This window comes from Oryx dammah, unplaced genomic scaffold (genome assembly GCF_014754425.2).
Source record: "Oryx dammah isolate SB20612 unplaced genomic scaffold, SCBI_Odam_1.1 HiC_scaffold_4, whole genome shotgun sequence".
Classification (NCBI taxonomy): Eukaryota; Metazoa; Chordata; class Mammalia; order Artiodactyla; family Bovidae; genus Oryx; species Oryx dammah.
This window is the reverse complement of record NW_024070188.1, coordinates 4,338,306-4,344,305: the sequence shown is the minus strand read 5'-3', so window position 1 is coordinate 4,344,305 and position 6,000 is coordinate 4,338,306.

Here is a 6,000-nt window from a genome sequence, read left to right as displayed (position 1 = left end):
TCCCAAACCTGAATCCCCCTCCCACCCCCTCCCCACAACATCTCTCTGGGTCATCCCCGCATACCAGCCCCAAGCGTGCCATATACTGCATCGGACATAGACTGGCAATTCGATTCTTACATGATATTATACATGTTTCAATACCATTCTCTCAAGTCATCTCACCCTCTCCCTCCCCCACTGAGTCCAAAAGTCCGTTATACACATCTGTGTCTTTTTTGCTGTCATGCATACAGGGTCATCATTGCCATCTTTCTAAATTCCATATATATGTGTTAGTATACTGTATTGGTGTTTTTCTTTCTGGCTTACTTCACTCTGTATAAGTGGCTCCAGTTTCATCCATCTCATCAGAACTGATTCAAATGTATTCTTTTTAACGGCTGAGTAATACTCCATTGTGTATATGTACCACTGCTTTCTTATCCATTCGACTGCTGATGGACATCTAGGTTGTTTCCATGTCCTTGCTATTATAAACAATGCTGCGATGAACATTGGGGTACATGTGTCTCTTTCAATTCTGGTTTCCTTGGTGAGTATGCCCAGCAGTGGGATTGCAGGGTCATAAGGTAGTTCTATTTGCAATTTTTTAAGGAATCTCCACACTGTTCTCCATAGTGGCTGTACTAGTTTGCATTCCCACCAACAGTGTAGGAGGGTTCCCTTCTCTCCACACCCTCTCCAGCATTTATTGCTTGCAGATTTTTGGATTGCAGACATTCTGACTGGTGTGAAGTGGTACCTCATTGTGGTTTTGATTTGCATTTCTCTCATAATGAGTGATGTTGAGCATCTTTTCATGTGTTTGTTAGCCATCCGTATGTCTTCTTTGGAGAAATGTCTATTTAGTTCTTTGGCCCATTTTTTGATTGGGTCGTTTATTTTTCTGGAATTGAGCTGCAGGAGTTGCTTGTATATTTTTGAGATTAGTTGTTTGTCTGTTGTTTCATTTGCTATTATTTTCTCCCATTCGGAAGGCTGTCTTTTCACTTTGCTTATATTTTCCTTTGTTGTGCAGAAGCTTTTAATTTTCATTAGGTCCCATTGGTTTATTTTTGCTTTTATTTCCAGAATTCTGGGAGGTGGATCATAGAGGATCCTGCTGTGGTTTATGTCGGAGAGTGTTTTGCCTATGTTCTCCTCTAGGAGTTTTATAGTTTCTGGTCTTACATTTAGATCTTTAATCCATTTTGAGTTTATCTTTTGTGCAGTGTTAGAAAGTGATCTAGTTTCATTCTTTTACAAGTGGTTGACCAGTTTTCCCAGCACCACTTGTTAAAGAGATTGTCTTTACTCCATTGTATATTCTTGCCTCCTTTATCAAAGATAAGGTGTCCATATGTGTGTGGATTTATCTCTGGGCTTTCTATTTTGTTCCATTGATCTATATTTCTGTCTTTGTGCCAATACCATACTGTCTTGATGACTGTGGCTTTGTAGTAGAGCCTGAAGTCAGGCAGGTTGATTCCCCCAGTTCCATTCTTCTTTCTCAAGATTGCTTTGGCTATTCGTGGTTTTTTGTATTTCCATACAAATCTTGAAGTTATTTGTTCTAGTTCTGTGAAAAATATCGCTGGAAGCTTGATAGGGATTGCATTCAATTTGTAAATTGCTTTGGGTAGTATACTCATTTTCACTATATTGATTCTTCCGATCCATGAGCATGGTATATTTCTCCATCTATTAGTGTCCTCTTTGATTTCTTTCATCAGTGTTTGATAGTTTTCTATATATAGGTCTTTAGTTTCTTTAGGTAGATATATTCCTAAGTATTTTATTCTTTTTGTTGCAATGGTGAATGGAATTGTTTCCTTAATTTCTTTTTCTACTTTCTCATTATTAGTGTATAGGAATGCAAGGGATTTCTCTGTGTTGATTTTATATCCTGCAACTTTACTATATTCATTAATTAGCTCTAGTAATTTTCTGGTGGAGTCTTTAGGGTTTTCTATGTAGAGGATCATGTCATCTGCAAACAGTGAGAGTTTTACTTCTTCTTTTCCAATTTGGATTCCTTTTATTTCTTTTTCTGCTCTGATTGCTGTGGCCAAAACTTCCAGAACTATGTTGAATAGTAGTGGTGAAAGTGGGCACCCTTGTCTTGTTCCTGACTTTAGGGGAAATGCTTTCAACTTTTCACCATTGAGGATAATGTTTGCTGTGGGTTTGTCATATATAGCTTTTATTATGTTGAGGTATGTTTCTTCTATTCCTGCTTTCTGGAGAGTTTTTATCATAAATGGATGTTGAATTTTGTCAAAGGCCTTCAAACTGCATCTATTGAGATAATCATATGGCTTTTATTTTTCAGTTTGTTAATGTGGTGAATTACATTGATTGATTTGCGGATGTTGAAGAATCCTTGCATCCCTGGGATAAAGCCCACTTGGTCATGGTGTACAATCTTTTTAATGTGTTGTTGGATTCTGATTGCTAGAATTTTGTTGAGGATTTTTGCATCTATGTTCATCAGTGATATTGGCCTATAGTTTTCTTTTTTTGTAGTATCTTTGTCAGGTTTTGGTACTAGGGTGATGGTGGCCTCATAGAATGAGTTTGGAAGTTTCCCTTCTTCTGCAATTTTCTGGAAGAGTTTGAGTAGGATAGGTGTTAACTCTTCTCGAAATTTTTGGTAGAATTCAGCAGTGAAGCCGTCTGGACCTGGGCTTTTGTTTGCTGGAAGATTTCTGATTACAGTTTCAATTTCTGTGCTTGTGATGGATCTGTTAAGATTATCTATTTCTTCCTGGTTCAGTTTTGGAAAATTGTACTTTTCTAAGAATTTGTCCATTTCTTCCTCGTTGTCCATTTTATTGGCATATAATTGCTGATAGTAGTCTCTTATGATCCTTTGTATTTCTGTTGTCTGTTGTGATCTCTCCATTTTCATTTCTAATTTTATTGATTTGATTTTTCTCTCTTTGCTTCTTGATGAGTCTGGCTAATGGTCTGTCAATTTTATTTATCCTTTCAAAGAACCAGCTTTTGGCTTTGTTGATTTTTGCTATGGTCTCTTTTGTTTCTTTTGCATTTATTTCTGCCCTAATTTTTAAGCTTTCTTTCCCTCTGCTAACTCTGGGGTTCTCCAATTCTTCCTTTTCTAATTGCTTTAGGTGTAGAGTTAGGTTATTTATTTGACTTTTTTCTTGTTTCTTGAGGTATGCCTGTATTGCTATGAACTTTCCTCTTAGCACTGCTTTTATAGTGCCCCACAGGTTTTGGGTTGTTGTGTTTTCATTTTCATTCATTTCTATGCATATTTTGATTTCTTCTGTGATTTATTGGTTATTCAGAAGCGTGTTGTTCAGCCTCCATATGTTGGAATTTTTAATAGTTTTCCTCCTGTAATTGAGATCTAATCTTAGTGCATTATGGTCAGAAAAGATACTTGGAATGATTTCTATTTTTTTGAATTTATCAAGGTTATATTTATGGCCCAGGATGTGATCTATCCTGGAGAAGGTTCTATGAACACTTGAGAAAAAGGTGAAATTCATTGTTTTGGGGTGAAATGTCCTATAGATATCAATTAGGTCTAACTGCTCTAATGTATCATTTAAAGTTTGTGTTTCTTTGTTAATTTTTGTTTAGTTGATCTGTCCATAGGTGTGAGTGGGGTATTAAAGTCTCCCACTATTATTGTGTTGTTGTTAATTTCCCCTTTCATACTTGTTAGCATTTGTCCTACATATTGCGGTGCTCCTATATTGGGTGCATATATATTTATAATTGTTATATCTTCTTCTTGGATTGATCCTTTGATCATTATGTAGTGGCCTTCTTTGTCTCTTTTCACAGCCTTTGTTTTAAAGTCTATTTTATTGGATATGAGTATTGCCACTCCTGCTTTCTTTTGGTCTCTATTTGCATGGAATATCTTTTTCCAGCCCTTCACTTTCAGTCTGTATGTGTCCCTTGTTTTGAGGTGGGTCTCTTGTAAGCAACATATAGAGGGTTCTTGTTTTTGTATCCATTCGGCCAGTCTTTGCCTTTTGGTTGGGGCATTCAATCCATTTACATTTAAGGTAATTATTGATAAGTATGATCCCGTTGCCATTTACTTTATTATTTTGGGTTCGGGTTTATACTCCCTTTTTGTGTTTCCTTTTTAGAGAATATCCTTTAGAATTTGTTGGAGAGTTGGTTTGGTGGTGCTGAATTCTCTCAGCTTTTGCTTGTCTGTAAAGCTTTTGATTTCTCCTTCGTATTTGAATGAGATCCTTGCTGGGTATAGTAATCTGGGCTGTAGGTTATTTTCTTTCATCACTTTAAGTATGTCTTGCCATTCCCTCCTGGTCTGAAGAGTTTCTATTGAGAGATCAGCTGTTATCCTTATGGGAATCCCCTTGTGTGTTATTTGTTGTTTTTCCCTTGCTGCTTTTAATAGTTGTTCTTTGTGTTTGATCTTTGTTAATTTGATTAATATGTGTCTTTGCCTTGGGTTTATCCTATTTGGAACTCTCTGGGTTTCTTGGACTTGGGTGATTATTTCCTTCCCCATTTTAGGGAAGTTTTCAACTATTATCTCCTCAAGGATTTTCTCATGGTCTTTCTTTTTGTCTTCTTCTTCTGGGACTCCTATAATTCGAATGTTGGAGCATTTCATATTGTCCTGGAGGTCTCTGAGATTGTCCTCATTTCTTTTAATTCGTTTTTCTTTTTTTCTCTCTGATTCATTTATTTCTACCATTCTATCTTCTATTTCACTAATCCTATCTTCTGCCTCCGTTATTCTACTATTTGTTGCCTCCAGAGTGTTTCTCATCTCATTTATTGCGTTATTCATTGTATATTGACTCTTTTTTATTTCTTCTAGGTCCTTGTTGAACCTTTCTTGCATCTTCTCAATCCTTGTCTCCAGGCTATTTATCTGTGATTCCATTTTGATTTCAAGATTTTGGATTATTTTCACTATCAATATTTGGAATTCTTTCTCAGGTAGATTCCCTATCTCTTCCTCTTTTGTTTGGTTTGGTGGGCATTTCTCCTGTTCCTTTACCTGCTGAGTATTCCTCTGTCTCTTCATATTGGTTATATTGCTGCGTTTAGGATGGCCTTTTTATATTCTGGGAATTTGTGTTGTTCTCTTTATTGTGGAGCTTCCTCACTGTGGGTGGGGTTGTATCAGTGGCTTGTCCAGGTTTCCTGGTTAGGGAGGCTTGTGTTGGAGGTCCAGTGGGTGGAGCTGGGTTTCTTCTCTCTGGAGTGCAGTGGAGTGACCAGTAATGGGTTATGAGACGTCTAAAGTTTTGGAGTAACTTTGAGCTGCCTGTATATTGAAGCTCAGTGGTGTGTTCCTGTGTTGCTGGAGAATTTGTGTGATATGTCTTGTTCTGGAACTTGTTGGCCCTTGGGTGGAGCTTTGTTTCAGTGTAGGTATGGAGGCGTTTGATGAGCTCCTATTGCTTAATGTTCCCTGAATTCAGGAGTTCTCTGATGTTCTCAAGCTTTGGACTTAAGCCTCCTGCTTCTGGTTTTCGGTTTTATTTTTACAGTGGTCTCTAGACTTCTCCATCTATACAGCACCGATGATAAAACATCTAGGTTAGAGATGAAAGGTTTCTCCACATTGAGGGACACCCAGAGAGGTTCACTGTTTTTGAAGACAATGATCTGCTTTTCTGGTTGCCTGATGTCCTCTGCCTGCATTCAGAGGTTGTTTTGTGAAGTTTGCTCCGCGTTGAAATGATCTTTTGAGGAATTTGTGAGGGAGAAAGTGGTTTTCCCTTCCTATTCCTCTGCCATCTTAGGACCGCCCCCAGAATTATTCTTTAAATCAAATGCGGAATCTCCGGAGGAAGAGCTGAGAGGGAGCCTGCTCTCTGAGATGCCAAGGCCTGAACGGACTTCGGAAATCATTTTTTTTTTTTTTTTGGTGATAAGATTAAGTATTTCAAGAATCATTTGTGCTACCCTGAGTAAGTGTAAGTAGAAAAGATCTATATGAAGAGCCCAGTTTAAAGTCAGTACATAATGTTCAGTAATATTCACTCAGTG